Raw genomic sequence first — 24,913 nt, forward strand, 5'->3', positions numbered from 1 at the left:
AAAGAAAAGCCTGTATTAGGTTTGCCATAAGTCAGAAGTGACTTGAAAGAACATAACAACAACAAAAAAGCTGCTCCGAGAGCCTTTGTGGCTGAAGAACAGAGTTTTGTTGTTATTTGTTGTTAACTGCCCTCAGGTTGACTTTGACCTCTTGCAATTCTGTGACTGAGGCATGTCCAAGATACCCTAAATTCTTAATGGCTCTGCTTAGTTTCTGAAGACTTAGGCCTGTGTCCTCTTTGATTGAGTCTATCCATCTAGTGTGAAGTCTTTTCTTCTTCTTACTGCCCTCCAACATTCCAAGCATTGTCATCCTTTTTAATGAAGCATGCCTTCCCATGATGTGGCCAAAATACAACAGCCTTAATTTAATCATCTTGGCTTCTAGGGAGAGTTCAGATCTGATTTGTTCCAGGACCCATTAGTTTGTCTTTTTAGCCATTCACAATATCTGCAGAACTCTTTCCCAGCACCACATTTCAAATGAGTTCATTTTCTTTTTATCAGCTTTTTTCACCACCCAGCTCTGACCCATATATAGTGATGAGAAATACAATCGCTTGAACAGTCCTCACTGTAGTGTTCAGTTATATATCTTTGCAGTTTAGAACCTTGTCTAGTTCTTTCACAGCTGCTCTTCCCAGTCCTAATCTTCCCCTGATCTGAAGTCAAAGGCTTTCATGGCCGGCATCCATAGTTTTTTGTGTGTTTTTCAGGCTATGTGGCCATGTTCTAGAAGAGTTTCTTCCTGATGTTTCACCAGCATTTGTGATTTGATCAATAATCAATCCAAGATATGGTATACAGTGGATTCTTGTTATACCCTGGAGTTCCGTTCCAAGATCCCCCATGGATAACAAAATCCATGGATGCTTAGGTCCCATTAAATATAATGACAGAGCAAAATAGTGTCCCTTATAAAAAATGGAAAATCAAGGTTTGATATTTGAAATTTATACTTTTTTAAAACATTTTCAAACCGTGGATACTTGAATGCATCTATAAAAAAATTGGTGTATAAGAAGGGCTAACTGTAAATACTTTAAATAAAATACAATTTATAATGTTGCACATTAAAAGAGAATCATGGTCCACCATGAATGGTAACTGATCTATAGTGGTCTGTGATAATCCTAAAAGGTAGCTCAGGAAACTTCTAGACATTATTATCCTTTGGCTACGTTATCATGTGGGCTTGGTTCTCAAATAGGGCGGGCAGTGCAAGATGTTCCTAAGCCTTGAGGTTTCTTGGCCAAGCAAAATAGGTATTGAGGGGTTTTACCTTTTCAGTGTGATCTGTTTGCATTTTGCCATCCTCATTGAACAGAAGCCCCACTGTCTCCTTGGTCATTTCTTGCCGCAAAGGTATCTGAAAATAACTTTCGTTGCTCCTTTCTTGTCCAGCCAGTCTCAGCTCATTCTGAGCAGTAGCTTTCTTTATACTATTTTTGCTAGCTTTGACTACGCAGCTGTACATCTTCTTCGTAATTTGTCTTCTTCTTCGTGGTCTCTGCGAATCATACAAATGGGTTTCACTGCGCCTGCGCGGTGCTGCTCGGAACCTGCTGGAATCACTGGGCAGAGTTAACTCTGCAACATATTGAAACTTTTTGGCGGTAACTGCGCCCACCCGTTATAAGGCCCCTGCCTTCCCGCTCTTTCGACCTCTCCAATCCTGGTTCCTCTCCGTCTTCTCTCCGTTGGAGGACCCTCCTTCAAAGTGGCTCACGGTACCGAGACCGGTGGCCGCTTCCCTCAGATGGTGGCTAGACAGCTCCAACGTCTGCACCGGGATGCCCTTTCATCAGCCCCAGGCACAACTGACTCTGACAACAGATGCATCCCTGGAAGGATGGGGCGCCCACCTGCTCGACCTCGTCGTCAAGGACAGGTGGTCCACACAAGACAAGCTCCTCCACATCAACGCTTTGGAGATGCTCGCAGTAGAGAAGGCTTTGAGGGCGTTCGAGTTTGCTGTCACAGGAAGAGTGGTCCTCCTGAGGACGGACAACACCACCGTGATGTTCTACATCAACAAACAAGGTGGTACCAGATTCAGGACCCTGCTCGACCTCACGCTCCGCATCTGGGACTGGTGCATCCAGAGGCGCGTCCTCCTCCAGGCAATTCACCTTCCCGGGGAGGACAACGAGCTGGCAGATTGCCTCAGCAGATCCCCCTCGGTGTGCCACGAGTAGAGGCTCCATCCCAAGACGGTCAGCGACCTCTTCGATCGGTGGGGAACCCCCCGGATCGACCTCTTCGCGACCAGGTGGAACAGCCACTGTCCCCAGTTCTGCTCCAGGAAGCGATCGGACGGATCCCTCGGAGACGCATTCGCTTTCCTCTGGACGGGGGAGCTCCTCTACGCCTTCCCTCCGTTCCCTCTCATCATCAGAGTGGTTTCCAAGATGACAACGGACCGCTCACATGCGATCCTGATCACCCCGTGGTGGCCGAGACAGCCGTGGTTCGCATCCCTTCTTCACCTCTCCAGGAGATGCTTCCTCCGTCTCGACCCTCGCCCAGACCTGCTGTTGATCCAGGACGGACGGATTCTCCACCCCGACATCGAGAGCCTGCTGCTGGTAGCCTGGAGGATTCGGCCCTGACTGCCTTGCCGGAGGCAGTGAGCACGGTGATCCTGGCTGCGAGGAAACCTTCCACCCAGCGCTCTTATGCTCTGAAATGGAGGAGATTTTGCCTCTTCCTTGACCAAAAGGGCTTGTCTCCTGCACAGGTGTCCACTCCAGTGGTACTGGAGTTTTTGATGGCACTTTTGGATGGAGGGCTGTCCCTCACATCCATCAAATGCTACCTGTCTGCCATTTGTGCCAAATACCAGTTCGGGGGGAGGGTTTCTTTCTTCAAAGACCCCTTGGTGAAGGGGTTCCTGAAGGGTTGTGCCAACCTTTATCCTCCGGTGTCGGTACCAACGCCGGCTTGGAGTTTGGAGTCGGTACTGTCCGCCCTCCAATCCAAACCCTTTGAACCGATGGCCACAGCGGACTTGAGACTATTGACTTGGAAAACCGCTTTTCTTGTGGCCATCACCTCTGCCCGCCATGCGGGCGAACTCTGTGCTTTACGGAGAGACCAGCCATTCCTGAGGTTCCACAAGGACAAGGTGGTCCTCCGTACGGACATTACCTTCTTGCCGAAGGTTGTGTCTGCTTTCCACATGTGCCAGGACATTGTGTTGCCCACTCTAGCATCCAACCTGACGTCGGATGAGGAGCGACGCCTACACTCTCTTGATGTCAGGAGAGCACTGGCATTCTACCTGGACAGAACTGCTGCCTCCAGTCGGTCCGAGAGACTTTTCCAATGCTACTCGGAACCGAAGAAAGGGTTGCCTGTGTCTGCGCAGAGGCTGTCCAAATGGGTGGCTGGTACCATCCACCTCTGCTATGAACTGTTAGGCAAGCCTCTCCCTGGCAGGGTTCGGTCCCATTCCACAAGGTCAATGGCAGCATCCTCTGCATTCCTGTCGGGGATCCCTTTGGAGGATGTCTGCAAGGCTGCCGTCTGGTCCCAACCTTTAACTTTTATCAAGCATTATAGGTTGGACACCAGGGCCATCCGAGACGCAGCTTTCGGGAGGGCTGTGTTGGTTTCAGGGTTGCATTGATTGCACTACTGATGTTTGTGTTATACAGTGGACACTGTTTACATTTGTTGAATGTTGGTTTGCACAAGTTCTAGGGGATCGGTCTTGCATGACCTCTGTTCCCTCCTCAGGTTTAGCAACGTTATTGCTATTTGATCTGTGCATGAACAAAAGACTGACTCTTTTATGGTTCAAGGTGTTTTTATTGTAATAAATATACCCTTGGTTCACCATAGCTTTGGTCTCAGGACACTCCCTCCGCCGCATACCTTAGCTTGTCAGTCTAAACCCATTTGTATGATTCGCAGAGACCACGAAGAAGAAGGACAGGTTGCTTACCTGTAACAGTATTTCTTCGAGTGGTCATCTGCGAATACATACAAATCCCACCCGTCCGTCCCCTCAGTGTCCTGCTCTCATTGGCTCTTTCCATCGCCTGCTTGGCGGAAAAATTGCGGAACTGGGGAAAGAGCGGGAAGGCAGGGGCCTTATAACGGGTGGGCGGAGTTACTGCCAAAAAGTTTCAATATGTTGCAGAGTTAACTCTGCCCAGTGATTCCAGTAGGTTCCGAGCAGCACTGCGCAGGCGCAGTGAAACCCATTTGTATGTATTCGCAGATGACCACTCGAAGAAATACTGTTACAGGTAAGCAACCTGTCCTTTCCCCTGTTCCTCCTTTTTCTTTTCACTTCTTCCTTGAGTTTGTTGTGCAGTCACATTGGCTTTTTCAGATGCTTCTCAGTTTTCTAGACAGAAGAGCTGAAAAGGAGAGATCACGATTAGACAAAAATCTTTAAAATGAAGAGATAAATGAATCAGCTAGTGGCAATGATAAGGAAATAAAAAAGATAACTGAAAGCCTTTGTAAGGGGCTTGAGAGACCACCCCAAAGGGGTGGCAGGCTGCCACCCCTTTTCTAGCCAGATTGGGGCTGCAGCAACCTCACAATGTGGCCCTGATCCAGCCTTTTGAGGGCGCAAAAAGGAGCCGCAAAAAGCGCCTCCTTTTTGTGCCCTCAAAAGGGTGCCATAGCTGAGGTGGTGCGGCTATATGATGCTCCTTTGGTCCTGCGTTGTATGGACACAGCACCACAGGTGCACCATGATGCCACATGCAGTGTAGTGCAACGCACAGTGTCAGGACACCCTCAGGGGGCAGAGTTGGGTGTGTGGATGCTACACCCGACTCTTTGTACTGAAAAATATTTGAGATAGTATATGTACCATTCAAGTTGCTTTTATTAAGAAAATCACTCTAAGAAAACTGAGTTATAGTTCAGTTATTGGGGAAAAGTGTGGAATATAAGAACAACTCAAAAGGTTTTTGGTGGTGTCTGAGATACAATGTTTGAAACATTGTCCCTCTCTTTAACCCCCACCCCCCCAAAAATCTAGGAAACTATAGACCACTCAGCCTGACTTCAATACCTGGGAAAATATTATAACAGATTATACAGCAGTCTGACTGCTTGATGATCAATAGAAGCCAGCATGGATTTGTCAAGAAAAACCTTGCCAAATTAACCTTACATTTTTTTCAATCGGGTCACTAGTTTAGTAGATAGTGGGAATGGTGTGGACGTCATTTATCTGGATTTTAACAAAGCATTTGATAAGATCTCCCATGATATTTTGATTAGCAAACTGGTGGAATAGATGGGGAAACTGTCAGATGGCTCCATAATGGGTTGGAAAATCATGCTCAGAGAGTCATCATCAATGGCTGCACTTCAGACTGGAAGGTGGTCTCAAACGGAGTGTTTTAGGATTCTGTCCTAGAGCCATTACTCTTCAACAATGTAGGTGAGAAGGATGAAGGAAATCCTTATCAACTTTGCAGATGATAAAAAAAAAATTAAGAGGTGTGGCTAACTCACTAGAAAATAGGAAAATCATTCAAAAGGACCAAGATAAACTAGAAAATTGAGCAGAAAATAATAAATGAAGTCTGACAGAGGCAAATGCAAAATTCTGCATTTAGACCACAAAACCAAATGTACAAGTGCAGGATGTAGGATACATAGTTCAGCAGTACTGTCTGAAAAAAAGGACCTTGGTATTATTGTTGATTATAAGTTGACCATGAACCACCAATGTGATGCTGCAGCAAAGAAGGCAAATACTATTTTAGCCCATATTAATAGAAGCATAATTTCCAAGTTAAAGAAAGTAATAGTTCCGTTGTGCTGGTCAGGACTCATCTGGAGTACTACATTTAGTTCTGGGTGCCTAATTATAATAAGGATATAGAGTAGGTTCAGAGAAGGGCAATGTGGATGATAAGTCATATCGAGAACAAAATATATGAAGAAAGGTGAAGGAGCTGGGCATGTTCAGCTTATTGAGAAGAAGGTTGTGGGGTGATATGTTTGCACTCATTAAATACATCAGGAGCTGTCACAGAGAGGAGAGAGGAAGCCTGTTGTCTGCTTCTCCAGAGGTTTAATTGTTTGAAGTTATAGGAGAGTATATTTCACTTGAACATTAGAAGGAATTTCTTGACAGTAAGAGTGGTTTGGCAATGGAAGCAACAGCCTAGTGAAGTGGTGGGATCTCCTCCTCCTGACACATTCAAAAAGAGGCTGGACAGTTACAGTACCTGCCTCTGGAGATCTTGCACTGAGTGGAGGGTTGGACTCAATGGCCCATAAGCCTCTTTCCAACTTTATGATTCTTTCTCAAGATAGTACGCTGAACATAAAAGCTATAAGCAGAGCTTACCTTAGACCAGGGTTTAGAGCCAAATAACACATGACTTTAGCTATATAGTTCTGCCCTTAAGTGTGCACTGTTTTTCTTCACAAAATGCCAGTGTGCCCCTCTCTATTTTGATTGGGGCTTTGGTGTATAGATATAGTAGGCTTTAAACTTTTGCCTTGTCATGACATTGATCTGAGTGGCAAAAACCTGCAATTTTGCATTCCCCCCCCAAAAAAAAGGGGGGGGTCCAAGTTGTGTTTTGTGTATGTTCATACCTTTCAAGTAGTTCTTACTGAAACCATGTTTAGGCATCTCTCTGCTAGAGTTGCAAGAGCTCATCAAAACTCTGACTCTTCTGGATGGTATTTGCCGTTGGCTTTCAAGTCTGGGTTTGGACTTTCCCCTTCTTTCCTCCTCTAGGGTTTCCTGGAAGACTGGAGGCTAATAAAAACCCAACTGTTAGCATTACTACATTAAATGGTGTGTTTCCTATACCAAGCTGAAGTGCTTGGTAGGGATTCCCAAATTTTTTTCCCCCAGACAATGCTTTATTTCCACCCAAAATCTACTTGAGAGGTCACATTTCTCAATCATTTTTATGCCATTGAAAAGTCTGCTAAACACCTCAGCTATTAACTCAAACTCAGTTCAGACATTACCTTGGTCTGCCCTTAGGCTAAGCAGAGTTTTGTAATCCTTTCTAAAGACTATCCAACTCACTTCTCTCTGAAACTTTAATAAAAAATAGTAACACAATGGGGTAGAATATCTTGCAAAAACTGAAAGAAACAGATACTTCAATGTAAAATGGTGCCTTAAAATGTGAATATGTATAAACAATGGGAGTATAATGAAAAAATGCCTGCTGAGGCACCTGGTTATTGCCCTTGTAATAATACCATTCATAACACAAACACACAAACCAAAGGGCAGTGTGCCAGACAAAAGGAAAGACAAAATGAAATTTCAAGAAATAAAGAAATGTGACAGCTGCCAGAACAACTGAGCAGAGGCCACACATCTAAAATCAGACTACAGAATTCTTACAAAACCACTCACACACTTAATTCACTTTGAGAGAATGACAAACAGTTGCTTTTCAAGATGTAGCCAGCCATCCAGCCACCTAAAACAAAGCAAAGGGAAAACAATATGGCTGCTATGCTCCTGCCCTTCTCTGTGCCAGTTATACGGCTGTTAGCATTTGGTGTTTGGTACACAGGAAATGTTGATACCCCTGCTGGGGAATGCAGTCCTATTCAGGTGTTCTGTACACAAAGAGACTGTACAGAAGGTACAGTAAATACACATTGGTTGGGGAGGCACTTCCTCCTGCAACACCACTATTCCCACCAGACATGGGAATAACTGCAACATCTAAACCCAATTGTTAATGTATTCATGTTATCTTTATGGGTAAAATACATTAATGTTCAGTAACTAGTTACAGATAACTCCTAAGCTGTGAATAAGACTAGTCCTTGGATTCTTCTGGAAGTTTTAAGAAATAAGAGTGCTCTTCACTGAGTGTATATGCAAAGGAACACGTTTTGGATGCCCTAGAACATTAAATCAAAGCAGTTGTAAGACTCCCATATTTAGATCCTTGAAATATCTAACTGATTTTTGAAATATCTAACTCTTTTTGGCAGGTTTCTGGTTTCTTTGTCTCAGGAGTGATCTGTGAGAACACACCTTTAAATAAAACCTTTAACATAGGAAATGGCCTTAAGTTACTCAGTGGCTGGAATCCAAAAGTAGCTCTGTTATAAATTCTACTTCTGTAGGTTTAAACCTTAAAAGAAAAACAACCTGTTCCATATATTCAGAAGTTCATAGCTCTGTTATTTATCATGTGAAGTAAACTTCAAGCATGTCAAAGGTAATTTCTTTGAGGAATAAAATGTGGTACTTTGGTTGGAAACCAAGGAAACTGTTCAGCAATATCATGCCCCAAGAGCTGGGATTTTCTCTCTCTCTCTTTCTCTCTCCTTGTTTTAAATTATAGCTTTGTCTACAGAAGCTTCTGTCTGTGTAATACCTCCTGGGGCACAAGCAGCTGGTGTAATCATCGTGACCTTATCTGTCCCTGAATATGTTGTTATTAAAGAGCTTTACTGCAGTATACCTCAAAGGTACAAGGCCTCATATCCTGCACCTACCTGTGAATAAAATTTACTATGGCCTGTTACAGACTGCCAAAATAAAGCTGCTTCGGGTCTCTTTGGAGGTATGCTGTTCAATGATGCATGCATCCTAAGAATCTGGAAGCTGCACCAAAGCTGCACTCCAGTGCTTAGGAATGGAGTGTGGCTTTGGCGCGACCTCCGGACTCTTAGGACCCATGCATCATTTAAATAGCACACCTCCAAAGAGACCCGAAGCAGCTTTATTTTGGCAGTCTGTAACAGGCCTATATTTTATAGGAGCTTGGCCTACCTACATGGTAGCCAACCTTGTCAGCTGATACTGAATATTTGAGATTTGGGCTGTAAATCTGTACACTCCTGTAACCTGGGAGTACATCTTGAAAATTTAGTTTTAAGGATTATGAATGTACTAACATTCTGAAGCCATCCAGAATTGAGCAATGGGTCCCCTCCCAGTGCATTATTCTACCATGGCCTCAGTTACAGATAGGTTTGCATGTCAATATATTAATTCCTGTTTAAGATAATTTTCCAAGCTCTATCTGGGATGAAGCCCTGTTTCAATTAGTAGCTTATACTTCCAAGTAACCATGCACAGCATAGTAGATTGATTCTTCCTTCTCTGTGCTTACTGTAAATGCACAAAGACAAATATAGAAACAAATGAGAGACAACAAGGAACAAAAGATATAAATTGCTCTGGCTCAGACAGACCCTAATATGCCAGTGTTCCAAAAAAAGCAACTTTAGTATGAAATTGATTCTAAGAAGCTTGAATGCATCACTGTTTCCCCCCCTTGTAAAAGTCCATTCTATTACACAGAGGCTTGTGAAGGAATGATTGACTTTTTAAATTCCACAGTTGCTGCTTTGTTCTCCTTTGATTGCTGCCCCCAAAATGATGCTATAAATAAAATAAAAATAAACAACCACCTATCCCACATTAAGTTGACATCTCACATCAGTAATAAGTATTAGAAAGGCCAGAATCCAATCGGGTACTTACATGGACAGAGATCATATCCTGCAAGAGTCTATGGGCTCTCCCACAACCATATTTCAATCTACTGGAAGGGGCTGACTGGGAAAGTCTTTTGAGCAGAGATTTTGGTGGTGTGGAAGGCTAGAGGGGGGGAAAGAGAGAAGAATTGTTTTGTTGCAAATGCATCAAAGGGAGAGAAGTCCCCTCTTCCACAGGCTTCTGATAGGATTTCTTTCCTCAGTTTGGATCTTGGCCAAAGTAGTTATGTGAAGCACACACAGATATAACTGTGAAGAGATTGGAAGTACTCTAGGACCTTGCAAGTCTGTTGCTAGCCCTTGATAGTCTAAAAGCTGTCACAAGGAAACTGGTGTTAGGTCTACACCAGCCTTTCACTGTCATCAATATTTAACCCGTTTGGTTTACTTTAATGTGTGTAACAATGGGCCTTCCTTTGAAAAGAGTTTGGAAACATCAGCTGGTGCAAAGTGCTGCAGCCAGATTGTTAACAGGATCTAGCTACAAAAAGCACAAGTTGCTTATTAACAGCCCCACAGCTTCTGGTGTGTTTCCAGAAACACATTCAAAGGGCTGGTTATGACTAGAAGCCTTATACAACACATGTTCCGGTTATCTGAAGAGAGAAGAGCCCTCCCTCCAGTCCATCTGCCTGGTCCAGGCCTCAGAGGGAGAGCAGAATGTGGTCCTGTTCCCCTCTCTCCCATCATTCCCTTCTCCTTTTGTGTCATGTCTTTTTAGATTGTAAGCCTGAGGGCAGGGACCATCTATTATCCCCTCTGTTGTAAGCCGCCCAGATTCCCAGTGACTGGGTGGCATATAAATAAAAATCCTATTATTATTTATTTATTTTATCTGAATGGGACCCTGTCTCCCTATTGAGCTGCCTATGTTTTGAGAGGATGGGAGGCTCTTCTCTATGTCCCATAACCTCTTAAATACAGACTGGGGGAAAGGCTGGTATAAATAAATGTAACCATCATCATATTCACATCGTTTCTCATGAAAACATACTAAATGAGTTCTATTTTAAAAAGTTGGATATTTGAAAATAACACGATGTATGGTTGCCATTCTAAATATACCTAATTTGGACAAAAAATCTACCACCATCAGCTTTGTTTTAGAGTAGAGATGGTAGGACCAATTCATTCGGCTATAATTCTATAATAACAGAAGCGTAGTAACAACAACAACTTTCAGTCAAGTATCAACTTTCAGTTAATACTGGAGAGTTCTATCAAATGTTTACTATTTAATAGCCAATTTAAACAAAATTAACAGTGTTAAAGAATGGCCAGAATTAGAATAGCAATAGCAATAGCCGTACATTTCTATACTGCATATTAGTGCATTTAAGCACTTCCTCAGCAGTTTACAACATGTAAACCATTGCCCCAACAAGCTGAATATCATTTTAGAATCCTACGAAGGATGCAAACCTATGTCGAACCTGGAGCCCTGCGATCAAACTCACAACCTTGTGGCTGTAAGAGGCCACATGCCAACATTTTAACTGCTGCACCACCATGGTTATGGTCCAACAATCTCTGGATGGGTGTCATGGGAAATTTGTTATGTTTTGCCAATATAATAATATAATAATATAATAATAATAATGTATCTACTGTAGTTCATGCCCTGCATTTTAGAATCAGAGTTTAAAGATATTTGTTTACACAAAAGGTATTTGTGTAAAGACAGGGAAGTTTAAAATGTGCAGTCTGCTTTCTCTTCTGGACATTGCCAGCCAAAGAAACAAACAATACAGAGAATTGAGGCAGTCATATCTAGTGAAGCTAGGTTCCCATAATGCAGTTGGACAAAAAAAAGATGACCTTGGTTCTTAAGTTCCACTAATAAGGAAGAGATGCCATACAAGGGTTCAGAAAGCCTGGTCAGAAAGCAAGGTGTTCAGTTGTAAGTTGAAGACAAATAAACAAATGTCTGTGCTGCTGTGGTAGTGTGCCTCTAGTCAAATTGGGAAATCTCATCGCTTTTAATGAGGTCTCATGTTCCCACGCCTTTCCCATCCCCAGTCATTAATCCTTCTTAAGCATTCTATTTCACTCGATTCTCCTTTTTTAATTCTCACTATTTAACTGTACATTCCTGCATGTGACTTATGGGTCACCAACATTACGCCGGCGTTTACATATTCCCCGACACATAAAAATATCTAAGTATTGACTACTGTCACTTGGTTAAGGAAGGGGCGGTTTGCTCCGCACCACCTCCTCAACCTCCTTACTCCGTCATATGCAATCCGTCAAAGATGTCGGCGCCCTTTCTTCCTACTCATTAGGCGCCGCTCACTCTTTGCGTCTTGTGACGCACCCGCGTTTCCGACGCGTCAGACCTTGCGCCTCTTACTCGTGCCAGCGCTCGTCCTGCGCCCGGCGCCCCTCGCGCCCGTCCATAGACCGCGCCGCAGAAGTATTCGCTCCCAGATATATTGGACGTCTTTTATTTATCCTCCACACAACTCAAACACACTTCACTTGACTCCGTCGCCGGTGCTATTCCGCGTCGCACAGCCCCAAAATTCATGGCTTGCTGCGGTCCTTCCTGCGCTACTATTATCATCCGGCGGATGCTGCCGCAAAGCTGACGTTTTTAACCCCCCGCCTTGGGCCCTCAATCCTACAGCTCAGCTTTTTCAGCGTTCCTCAGGAGTACTGCTGTTTACAAAATTAGGTGCCACCCTCCCACTGTCACTAAAGAGTTGGCCCAGCACGCTAGTGCCCACGCTGTCTCCCAGTTCCTTAGGAGGGAACACTGGCTTTGGCAGAGTCTGGCCTTTAGGACCATGTGCACCATTTAACAGCATACCTCCAAAGTGGACAGCCGAGCTTATTTTGGCCTGTCTGGTCATGGTAGAGCCACCCCAAAGGGCAGCCTGCCGGAACCTGTTTTGCCGCTGGCGGGAAGCCTCAGCTGCCAAACGGCGTGGCTTCCCACAGGTGGAAAAAGAACTCGCAAAAGCGGGTGGGGGGGGTGGGAACGCCACAGTGGCCGCATCAAGTGCCCCACTGGTGCACTTGTTACGTAAGTGCTGCGCAACACTGTGTGGATGCCGCGCTGGCACTTATGTCTACGTGGCCGTGCCACGCTACACGGGCGCTGCCACTTGTTACGCCCTCATCATGTGCAAGGTTGTGGGGCGTGTGGGCGCTCCGGCTCCCCAGGCAGCCCTCGCACGTGTGAGGGCGCCTGAAAGGCCAGTATGTATGGGCCCACATTTGAGCCCAATGTTTCTTTTCTTCTTTTTTTTTACAAAGCTGGAGTCATATCGTTTACGAATTCATTGACAAAATGCTTCGCTCGAGCCACCTTTTATGTTGGTGGACTCTCCTGGGGTGTTACTAATATATTTGGGCAGCAGTGATGTGTTCAAGAGTGCCAGGATGCCTGGTAGTTGATGGACCTGAAACCACCTCTTAATTTGATTTCATACTACTTGGTCAACAAGTCTTAGGGTATTTTCAACAAGTGAATGAGGCTTTCCTGATCCTCCACTGGTTGTTGTTGTTGTTGTTATTTTACCTGTCTTTCTTTTCTCTGCACACTAGGAAAAGCCAGGCTACTAAATACACAGTTTCCTTATTAATTATTTATTCATCTTCTTATTATCTTCTGTGATAATATTATCCAATGCTTTTCCACCACCCAATTAAAATGATCTTTATCAGTTTAAACGTACCTTATATTTAACATTCATCTGTTAAATATATCATTTTAGTTTCTTCATTTATGATTCCTCTGCGTGATCCTATATTATGTGAATTACACCTTACATGCAAACATCGTCATATGCCAATCTAATCACAACTCTAGTATGGCCTTATGCAATCTGCTATGTTCAAAAATGAGATAGGATGGAAAGCAGACCTGAAATGAATCAATGGGCCTGGGTAGGGCTGGGATCTGTTAGCAATCTAGAATGTGGATTAAAGTGGCCAGGAAATAATACGGCATTTGCTTCTGCCATTAAGATTTTCTGTTTTCCCTGTTCCCTGTTCTATCACTGTATGAGTTCAACACTAACTTGATGGAGGGAGATCTTTTGTGTGGTGATGGCCTGAGAACTGGGGAACACGCCTTGTGGTTCAAGACATGTTTGTTCCAGTTGGCTTTTGGAATGGGATATTAACCACCTTTCTGCTGAACTTTATACATAATTGTGTGATGTTTTATACATTTGTTTGGCGGAGGGTGATATGTGTTTTATATTTAGGGGGATGTTATGATTTTAAGTATGGTTGTAAGCTGTCTTAAGATGTGATGGGATATGAATATTTAATATAAATAAAGAGGTGATCAGGGGCTTCCTTACTCACTAAATTGCTAGGGACATCTCATGTCCATCCAATGAGAAACTGCAGTGAACCAAAGACTCACTTTCTAAAGACCACATATCTTTTGACGATCAAGGTCAAGGTTTAGATGAAAAACTTATACTTAAGTTAAAGATATCTTAGAACATGTGATGCCCAACCTGTGCTCTGAGGAACCCTTAGGGCTCTGTGTGCACTTTCTAGGTGCTCCACAGCTGCTCCAGGAAAGTTAAAGAAATAAAACTGAATGAATTTAAAGAATAAGATTATATCTATATTATACAGTCGCCCCTCCATTTTCCGGACCTGAAGTCTGCATCCTTTGCCGTTTGTGGGTGGCAAAGGGGAGGGGGACAAAATGGGCCATGCATTCAAGCCAATGAGCTTGATATAAGGTGAATTTCATTTTGTGGGTGGGGGTCAGAAAGATCCCCCACAAAAACGGAGGGTGACTGTAATCCAAACCATTAATTTGTAACAATAGGGTAGGCCTCTTAGGGGCTTCACCATAGAAATAAGGGCTCCATGAGTCAAAAGGTTGGGAACCCTGCCTTAGAATCATGGAAGAAATCTTTTATGGACACAGAGTGGAATTATTCTAAGAATATTCTTCATCTGTAGCCTGAGAAATGTTCCATGGGAAAATTGAGAGACATAAAATTATTCAAAACATAGCATTCAAAGCGTTGTTCACCAGGTCTCTCTGCCTTTTTCCCTTTTCCCATCCGCTCTAAAACAATATTAAAGACCTGAGGCTATCCTGGATGGCACAGCATAGTGGCAGTAGTTTTGCATGCAGAATAACACTCAGACTTACCACGGCGTTGCTGCAGCCCTCCCAAAACCATTCCATGTTGGTGGTGGAAAATGTGGAATGGGAATCAGAGATATCTGTAGTCCGACATAAAATTAATTCCATCATCCTCTAAGGTATGCTGGGGTTCCCCAGAGATGTCAATGGACGATAATCATTTCACATCAATATGGGCTAGCCAAAATGCTTCCTTGATTTTTTCCATTTTCCACCATCCATGAAACAACACTGTGTATTTGTGTGTACAGCAGCTCAGCCTTAAGCTTAGATGGACTTGGTTGCACAGAGAGGAGGGAAATATCAGCCTCCATATAGGAAAGGAAAAAGGAAAACAGACAGTACCACACGTGAACAACGGACTTATATTTGCATATGCCATGAAACACAATGCAAGCCATGTATGCATTTTAATATTGTGATATACACATCACAGTTTAACTCCAATGTTGAGTATGATTTTAAATTCTCCTAAAAATAAATCTAATTATATGATATTATAAACTATGCCATTTAATTTAGGATTAAATTTATTAACCCCAGTACTAGAGTAATTCTCATCAAGCTCAATGGGACCTTGCCTATTTAATATTATGCTCACAGAATCCTATTAAGTCATTGTTGATTCCCGTTTACTTTATAATTTAATATGTTATAAGCTAAATTGCTCTTAAAGCAAACTGACAGAATGGTGGCTGCATATTTGTTATAATCAAGTTTAATAAAAAGGGTAGGTATTACTGTACTGCAATCAAGCCTATTACTATTAAGTAATTTCAGAACTCAGATCATGCTCCTGAAACTTGATATTCCACCAGATCGAGGCTTTTCTCTGGAATAGTACAAAGTGACAAGACCAGCCGCCAGCTTTCAATAGGAGTAATCTTAGAAATCTGGATATGTCTCCATGTTTCGTATGCTAGTTGGTGGTGCATCTGTCTTTGACATTTGCAGTAAATAATTTGAGAATTTGGGGAAATAATATCTCCTTATCTCCTTCATTGCCACACAGGTACAATTGTACACCTATGAATTATTTTCAAGAGTTTTACACATCATAAACTAATTGAGTGAGAAGGGAAATGCCTTCTCTTGCACTTCAATTAGTAGCCAATATTCTGATATTAAATATTTTCCTTTGCGTCTTTGTCATCCCTAATCCTTCTGCCATGGATAGAATAATAGAATCACAGAGCTGGAAAAGCCCCAAGGGCCACCCAGTCCATCCCCTGCCATGTAGGAATACCAATCAAAGCACTCTCAACAGATGGTCCTCCAGCTTCTGTAGAAAACCTCCAAAGAAGGAGACGCCCACTCTCCAAGGGAGCATTTCAACTGTCAAACAGCTCTTGCCATCCGGAATTTTTCCTAATGGCAAGGTGGAATCTTTTTCCTGTACTTTAATTAACGCTCTCCCTACACAATCCACCACACACTGTCAGAATGCCAGGGAAAGATTTATTGGACATCACAAAACAAGGTTGACAACAACTTCCCATAGATCGTTTACCGCCGCAACCCCAACTGTGGAAGAGATCTGTCTAATCACCACCTTAGATGCTTTAAAGGCACTTAAGTGGATCTTTTTCGGTGAGCCTATCCACCCGATCTTTTATAGGATTCCTGAGATAAGACTTCACTTCCGCATGACAGTATTCCTTAGACATCCAAGTTTGATCTAGCTTTTTATGGAATAAATATTATCCAATACTAATTTATTTGTTCATATTTTTATTATTTATATTGTATTGTTATTTTTACTGATGTAATCCTGTCTCAATCCACAGGGAGAGCGGGAAATATTATTATTATTATTTATTATTATATTATTATTATTATTATTTATTTTATTTCTTTCTTATTATTATTATTCCATTGCTTTCAGGTTTGTCACTTTTCGGACCCTGTGTATTCAGACGACAGAGTAAATATCCGAAGCGTTGTCAGAGGGCCTTGACATCTCTCAATATGATATCCCTAACTGAGAAGCTGGTTAATTATTGACCAGCTTCTAATGCCCCTTTTGAGGGTAAAATGCTCACACAAGTAGTGATAATTCAGTTCCAGAGATGTTAGATGGTCAGATTTTGGAGACTGTCTTGGTTCCTAATACATGATAGGGAATAGGTGGATAATTTGTGGTCAGGTTTTTCAGATGTTGCTGGACTACACTTTCCATTAACCCTGAGTATTGGCTGCAATGGGTGGAACAGAAGAGAAATTGAGAGCAACAAACTCTTATGGGCCACAGGTTCCCTGTGGTAGGGGGAATGTGTACCTCTTAGTTCTGCTGGTCTTTCTGTGGCCAGTGATATCATCAGTCATGGTATCCTTCTGGGCTGGCCTGAGAAAGTCTGTCCAGCTTTTGCATCCAATGGAAACATACCTGTCCATCAGTGATGTAACTGAGTGTGTGTATGTGTGTTTATTTGTAGCAAAGTGAGGCACTTGTTCCCCTCAAAAGAATTCTGTCCCCCAAAAATGAAATTTTCCTTCAGTCTACAAATTTCTGTCATCAGAATGTGATACAATGAAAAGATAAACTCTTCTATTTGCTGTGTTTGCATTCTGCTGGAAACTGTCCCACCCCTCACTTAAAGGCAAACAACAACAAAACTGTATTTCTAAATGCTCAGCTAAAGTTTTTACGTTCATGCAATGCTAGAGATTTGGAGAGTGAAGGAAAATCTTATTTGTGATGAGAGACTTCTTTGAGGGGACAATGTCCTCATTTTGTCCTGCTCTTCCTTTGCAGCTACACGTCTGCTGTTTACCCAGACCCTCTCCATCTGCTAATATTGATGACATTTGTATTTATTATTTCTATTCATTTGGAAACTATTTTTATACTTTACAGCATATGTATTTTAAAGTAACTGTTTTGAGATCATGTGGTAAAGAAAGAGTTGAAGACCATCCTGTTCAGAGAAGCGTTCCCAGACATTGCATAACTGTCACTTGCTATTTGATGTTCTTTTGTTGCCTGTTTTATTGAATCATTTCCTGTATTGCTATGTATTTGATATGTATTATCCTACTAGAGAGGCAGGCTAACTCCAACAGGCCTCCCTGGAAGAAGTTTACCCATCCATTAAGAAGCCAAGCCCTCCCTCCAGTCCATCTGCCTTGGTTCAGGCCTCGGAGGTAAAGAAGAACTGCTGGCCCTCATCCCCTTCCCCTCCACCTCTCCCTTCTCCTTTTGTGTCGTGTCTTTTTAGATTGTAAGCCTGAGGGCAGGGAACCGCCTAATTAAAAGATTGTATGTATAGCGCTGTGTAAATTTACAGCGCTTTATAAATAAAGGTTAATAATAATAATAATAATAATAATAATAATAATAATAATGCAAACTCTGCAAGCCTGATGTAATGTTTTGGTTACTGAGGGGCTGCCTGTGGCCTAAATCCAAATGCCAATCCCAACAAACCCGGCAGAGCAACACATAAGTAAGTTCCATTGATTTGATAGTCTACTCTAGTTGGACATACCAGCTAGATTCAGGCCAGTACATTCCACTATAGAGCATCAAAGTACCAGTACAGCAAGCATTAGGGGGCTTCCATGGCATCACATTAAGTGACAAATGGATGCAGACTGAACACACATTTCAGTTTTCTAACACGTTACCATATGTCACAGATGGAGCCATATGCATCTTCCTCGAAAGCATATACATAGTCTCCAGCACACATTACCACGAATCTCTCTCAAATGTGCAGGTTCCCTTTTTGGACATGGAATGAAATAAAAAATGCAATTGTATGTCACATTGTCCCCTCCATCACCACCATGTATCATGACTTCAGGACAAAGTTTACAATCCAGATCTGGTAGGCTACTCCAGATTACATTCTCTATAGGACAAACTGAAAGACTATTCCAATGGACAGTGAATTATCCAGCTGATTTCAGATAGGATTCAGGATAACTTTTACATCCCAATATAACTGAGAAGCCAGAAAGGGGTACAGCTGTGTCATGTGGCTTCCTGACTATTTTCATGCAATAACCATTGTGATATTCCACCTTCTGTGGAAGTGCTCCTCAGGTTGCTGTTGTGCTTTGTTGAGTGTATACAGTCAAAGAGGGCACAGGAAACAATAACATGAATTCTGTTGCTGGCCCTACCTAAAATATATCCATTGACTTAATAGGATTTCCTTTCTTTACATAACATTCAGCAATTAATTGAATGGGTCTAGTTTAGTTGGGTCTAACCAACAAGATTCCAGCCAATTTTGACTACTTTGGCTGCCCTATGGGTTGGGTTTGCCTCAAAATCAGTCATCATTGGCTGGGGAAAAAAGAAAAGGAAGTCACCTACGCCTTATGTTTTCAAACATTGGGGTGTGTGGAGCTTCAAGCTCCGCATCCAGGAGCTTGTTTAGTAAGTGATTTCCCTTTCCCCTTTTTCAGTATGCAGGGCTTTGGGGTATCTGGGTGACCACAAAATACCCCTGGCAATTGCATGTTGCTTGTGGGCTGCAGTTTCAGCTCACCCCTGCTCTTACAGAATGCTGTTTCAGCACCTTCTGATGCTTAATGTGATGGATGGTCTGAAAGGATAGTATACTAGGGAAGTATTTGACTTCAGTGTTATTTTAGATACATAATTTGAATGTTTAGATTTGGTATATGCATCCTGTTCTATATCAAATTAAATTCTGAAATGTAACACCATCTAGAAGATTTTTTATATCTTTTTTTTCCAGCTTAGCTGTATTCCATTATTCTGCATCAATACTGATCATTTTATCTTCCTGTATTTTGAAGATATACACACAAGATACTTTTTAATAAACTAATTCATAAAAAGAGCAGCAGTTTTCTAGCCCCATAGCAGGACATAAGTGCATCTTTACTCTCGTTCTTGTGTTCTACAAGCTGCTCTACAGAAGCATGCTTCTTCTGATACTGGTTATAGCCATTCTGACTAATACCCATTATGGAATCAAGAGTGGGGACAGATCCCAAGGGCCATCAACCCATTGCAAGCACAGTAATCCACTTATAAAGAGTCCTTCAGTCATGGGTATCCAACCTCTGTTTAAAAACCTCCAGCAAAGTAAACAGTATGTAAAGAGATCTTGTAGCACCTTTGAGACTAACTAACGAAAGAAGTTGGCAGCGTGAGCTTTCGTAGACTTAAGTCTCCTTCTTCAGATGCATTTGGAGATGTATCTCATGTTTCCATGTCCAAAAAGATGCTAGCATCTCCAAGTCTACTGAGGAAGTAGACTTATATCTATGAAAGCTGATGCTGCCAACTTCTTTCTTTAGTCTTAAAGATGTTACAAGATTTCTCTACATACAGATTCTACAAGCTAACATGGCTATATTTTTGAATTCCAGTAAAGGAAAGTCTGCCACCTTTTAGGCAATCTATTCCACCATTAAACAACTCCTACTGCCAGGAAGTTCCTTATCTCCATGAATTTACCCACCTCCTTTAAAGCCATCCAATCTACTCCTTGATTTGAATTCAGCATCTGACTAGATTAATAATAGAGAGAACTATTTTCATACTTTCACAGCCAGTGGAAATAAGAATCCTACTACTAAGCAGTTTTTATATTTCTCTTCATGGATTCCTAATACTAAATAGAGAACCCTTTAAGAAAGATTACACTAACTCCGTGATTCCCAAAATTTAGTCCCCCAGGTTTTTGGGCTTCAGGTCACAGAAGCTCTAGCCAGCTTAGCCAGCAGTCAGAAATTCTGGGAGTTGAAGTCAAAACATCTAGAGGACCAAAATTTGGGAACCACTGCACTAACTGGAATAGCTGGAACTAGCAAGCAAGTCTTGTGTCTTCTTAGTTACAAAATGCAAATTTAACTGGCCAAGATAGCCAAGGACTAGCTGAGTTGACATTAGGCCAGTTGAAGCTATGTTGAATCCAAGTGTCACCTAGTTTAGGGATGTTGGAAATTAATGAGGAATATCCTCAGCCCCAGAGGATGGCAGTGGTAAACCTCTTCTGACTAAATCTCGCCAAGAAAACCCCATGAAAGGTTAAACTTAGGGTCACCGTAAGTCATGAATGACTTAAATGCACACAACAACAATCCTTGCTAAATTACTTAGGACTGACAGTTTTGTGCCAGCACCATGACTTCTCAGCTACTCCCTCAGTCTGTGCCTTCCTTCTTTGTTAGTAGATCCTAAAGCAGTTAGCAGGCAGAACATTTCTGCTGGTTATTGGAAGATCTTTGAAACCAGCAGAAGAACATTTCTGCTATTACTAAAGGGCTTGTACCCATAGACCCCAGAACAAGAGGACAGGGGGGCTTCAGCACTCCTAATGCTAGGCTTTGGGGCTTGACCGCCCTCTAAAACAGACACCAAAGATCAGAATCAGCAAAATTCCTGTGTAGTTTCCCTCCCTCCTGGAACTATCACTCAGTAATGTCCTAATGGATGGCCATCTTTGCATCCCCTTATTAGGATCTTATATATTCCCCCCTTTCCTTGATGTATTAATTTTATGCTTTAAACATTTTATAATATTTCATTTATTATTTTGCTATTGTCTTTGTTGTAGTCAGATTATTAACTGATTTACTTGGTGGTATGATTAATATTATTCACTATATGCTATGTTTTTACTTGTTTGTAAGAACATACAGTGGGTCCTTGTTATCCACTGGGAGTTGGTTCCAGACACACATACCCTCTGCCATGGATACCAAAATATGTGGATGCTCAAGTCCCATTAAATACAGAGGCATAGTAAAACGGTGTTTCTTACATAAAATGGAAAATCAAGGCTTGCTATTTGGAATTTATACTTTTTCTGAATATTTTCAAGCTGTGGATTCTTGAATCCATGGATAAAAAAATCTGTGGGTAAGGAGGGCCGAATGTACATACAAGAACGCAAAATTCATAATTACCTGCTTGCCAGTCTTGAGGGGCCACACCTTAAAAACACTTCTAGGGTCCCTGCTTGTATTTAATCCCAACCCACTACAGCCAGCATGCCTTTGCATTAGGACTGCACCACAAGTGCACCTAGTGTTTTTACCCCACTCTACAAGGAAAATGGCTCCATGCTGGTCAGACACTACAGCTCAAACCATAGTTTGCAGAGCCGCCGTTTAAAGAATGTTATACGTTTGAGTCAGACTGAATTTATGGATAAACCAGTCCTGATTACACCGGGAACGTAATGATGTCAAGTTATTGTCTATATGAGTGTGCCATGTGGTAGTTCAACTAAACCTAGGTGTATCTCTATTGGTAATGTTTATGGAGCCCCTGTCCTTTGTTTTCTCAATGCTGTCACTATAACCAATAACTACACGAGCATTGACCATAAAGGGCAAGAGTTGGCTTTTCCTTCAGTATGCTATAGCACACAGATCTGCTTGTAGATGTAGACTGAAGTATGGAGTCAAATAAGACACCATCTAAAAAAATTATCCTCAGATTGTAGTGTATGAATTACTGGAGTCCAAGTCTCACTCTTCTTGTCACACATTCAGTTAAACGAATTAGAAAGCTAAATGCAGTGGAAAATCATTCCTTCAATAAACACATGTTCCATATAAATGAAAATCACATCTGAATTTTGTTTTAAAGTATATTACAAAAATGTACATAAGATGTATTTTACTCAATGCACTTTTTGTCATACAAGTCAGGTATGTAACACATAGCAGATCATTTCCCACTATGTCAAGTGAGGCAGTGCCTAATTAAACAGTCACATAGTTGAGAACTACTATAGATTTTCCTTAGTTTTATAAAAACAAAACAAAGCACCTTATCAGGGTTCAATAAACTTGCTGATGGAATAAAAGAAAAACAATAACAAAACAATAAAAATATAAGCTGAAATTAATAGGACTTTCTATGCAAGAGGAAATTTTAACCTAATGTAGTGCAGCTGTCCTTATTGCGTTATTGCAGGGCATTAAAAAGCAATCTGAATCTAAAGTAACATTCACAATATTTCACTGTATGTTAACTTCAGGAACCCATAGATCTGTTGTTCAGATTCAAAGTCTTTTTTATGTTTATGGCTAGTTGTCATTTAGAGATTTTATATCAAAACGACTGAGCAGACCAGTATAATGGAATCTTACACTGTAATGCAGCCTGGTTCTTTTAAAAATAATTGTTATATCAACACATAAATTTTACAGCATGCCTAATTGTAAAAACACAGAATCAAGGCTAAATAGGATTTTAAAAACAACAACAAACATTAAGCTAGGTACATACTTATCATTCAGCTTTCGAAACCGCACCCATTTTCTGACTGAACTAAGTGTCAGTGGCAGAGAAAAGCTTTTTCAACTTCAAAGCAGATGACCCTTCAAAGGAAGGAGATATTTGGAGTTAACAAAATATACTTATTTCTTTATTGTTTCAGATTGTTCAGTAGAAAAATTGCTGCAGTTCAAGTGCTTCAGCATTATGGAATAAACGAACCTGTAACAGAGTGCCATCCTATGCCCAGGAGCTAAACAAAAACCATCAAGAATGCTGGAAAACAAGCCTGTAACATATATGGCTATAACCATGATTAACAGACTGCTCATTTTTTCCTGGGCTCTTGAAGTTAACGGTGCTGAACACGATCCACATTACCAAGCCACTTGCGTTTCTTTCTGATATGGATCCAAGGTGCCAGGCATGACGAGGAGACCTGGGCATGAAAACCAGTGCAGTCATCCTTTGTAAATTAGGTAAATTAGAAATTGTTTGATGGCATTCTATTGTTGCCATTGTAATCACAGTAATTTTCATCGGTAATGGTGTTTCGTGATGAAGTGAGGTTTTCACAGGATAATTGTGAAAGGTATAAAAAAAGCAGAATGTAGCATCTGGCTGCAAAAAGCTCTTCAAATTCAAATTGGCATCATATTTTATCTTGTAAATTTATTAGCGATTCACATCATGCCATTTTAAGTGGAAAAGGTGAAAGCAGAGTAATTTTGTTCTATGAATTATTCATAATTATTCAGACTGGGTAAGATTGCCATCCAAGCACTGATTTCTCTGACAGTTTCTTCTGCTGAGCCTCCATTACGCTTGTCATTTTTATTTCTTTTATCTATGGTCGCTTTTTTAGTTACTGAACTTGTCCCTTAGGGCTTCCTCTTCGGGGGGAGAAAACCCCTGAGTATTTCAAATCAGCAAGAATGCAAAAGATGTGTTCCTTGGCTCAAATCGCAGATCTCCATGAGCTGTCTTTTCCCCTATAGCCTTTTAAAAGCCCACATCCACAGCGATGCCTCTCAGAATCTTTGAATAGGTGTTTTTTAAAAAGACAAAGACAAAAAGAAAGAGCAAAAGACAAAAAGATCATATTGCACTGAAGAAGAGTTCTGTCTTTTTTCCCCCCTGAAAGAACAACCCAGAAGATAGTGGTGTTTTGTGCTTCTTCCTTTGTTGTCAGTATAACCCCTTCTAGCTGCATAGCATCACGCAGAAAGAAACAACTGTAAAAGCAGGCAGACTTCAGTGCCCTTGTTTCCAACATGACGCGGACGAGCACTACTCTTGCGACAGGCTAATCCACACAAATGTACACTTAAGAGACCCAAATTGCTGCTTATGGGAACAAAATGTTTTTGGGGGAAAAGCCACCAGCAGCATTTGGGTAACAAAAGTGGAGTGTTCACAGGCTGATACTGAAATAGATTGCAATCCCAGAGATTCTCCACTTGATGGCTGGTTGTGTCACTGCTGGTTGACTGCTACCCTGCATCCATCCAAAAGGGCTGGTATTGATTTAGGTCAGGGAGGCTGCTTTCCTGTTTGAGCTTTTGCTCTAATCGATGTGAGAAACTGTGGCTACGTATAGGAGCAGGACTGGCATATTACTCTGGGACACTTCAGACAGCTTCAGCAGCAGAGCATCTGAAGAAAAAGGAGGGGGAAGGAAAGGAAATGTGGGGGAAAAGGCCCCAGACAGTAACAGGTATCACCTCCTTTGTCCTGTTCCTTGCAGGTGCATATCGCTGTGGCAGGAGCACCTGTTCACCTACAAGGCAGAAAACCAATCGTTCGTCGTCTGAGGCAATTTAGGTAAAAGCAAGCAGTGTGTCTGCTTCAGTTCAGAGATGCTGCTAATGTCAGAAGCCAACAGGCACATCCAAGTGGTATGCTGCTCCCCCGTACTGCAAGGAAAGTAAAAAGACATATAATATCTTTAAACAGATACTTTCCCCTCTTTTTTAAGGTAATAAAAAAAGAAAATAAAACCTCTGCTGCTCCGTGCCCGGTTCTAGGCGTCTGCTTTGCCGCACTGCGACTAGAAAACTGCAGCTGTGAGAGCCCTGGCACTTGCGATA

At 41.8% G+C, this 24,913-nt stretch overlaps 2 long non-coding RNA genes across 2 annotated transcripts in view; one reads left to right on the forward strand and one right to left on the reverse strand.

The window, feature by feature from the left end:
* The window catches only part of LOC121929765, a 99,177-nt gene that overhangs the window by 44,307 nt on the left and 29,957 nt on the right, over window positions 1-24,913 (forward strand). The window lies entirely within an intron of this gene.
* LOC121929764 lies at window positions 4,277-24,388 on the reverse strand. The gene is made up of 5 exons (XR_006103734.1): window positions 23,046-24,388; window positions 22,836-22,927; window positions 9,467-9,583; window positions 6,586-6,751; window positions 4,277-4,370 (listed from the first exon to the last, which is right to left on the reverse strand). It is a non-coding gene; the product is annotated as an uncharacterized LOC121929764 (long non-coding RNA).

This window comes from Sceloporus undulatus, chromosome 4 (genome assembly GCF_019175285.1).
Source record: "Sceloporus undulatus isolate JIND9_A2432 ecotype Alabama chromosome 4, SceUnd_v1.1, whole genome shotgun sequence".
Classification (NCBI taxonomy): Eukaryota; Metazoa; Chordata; class Lepidosauria; order Squamata; family Phrynosomatidae; genus Sceloporus; species Sceloporus undulatus.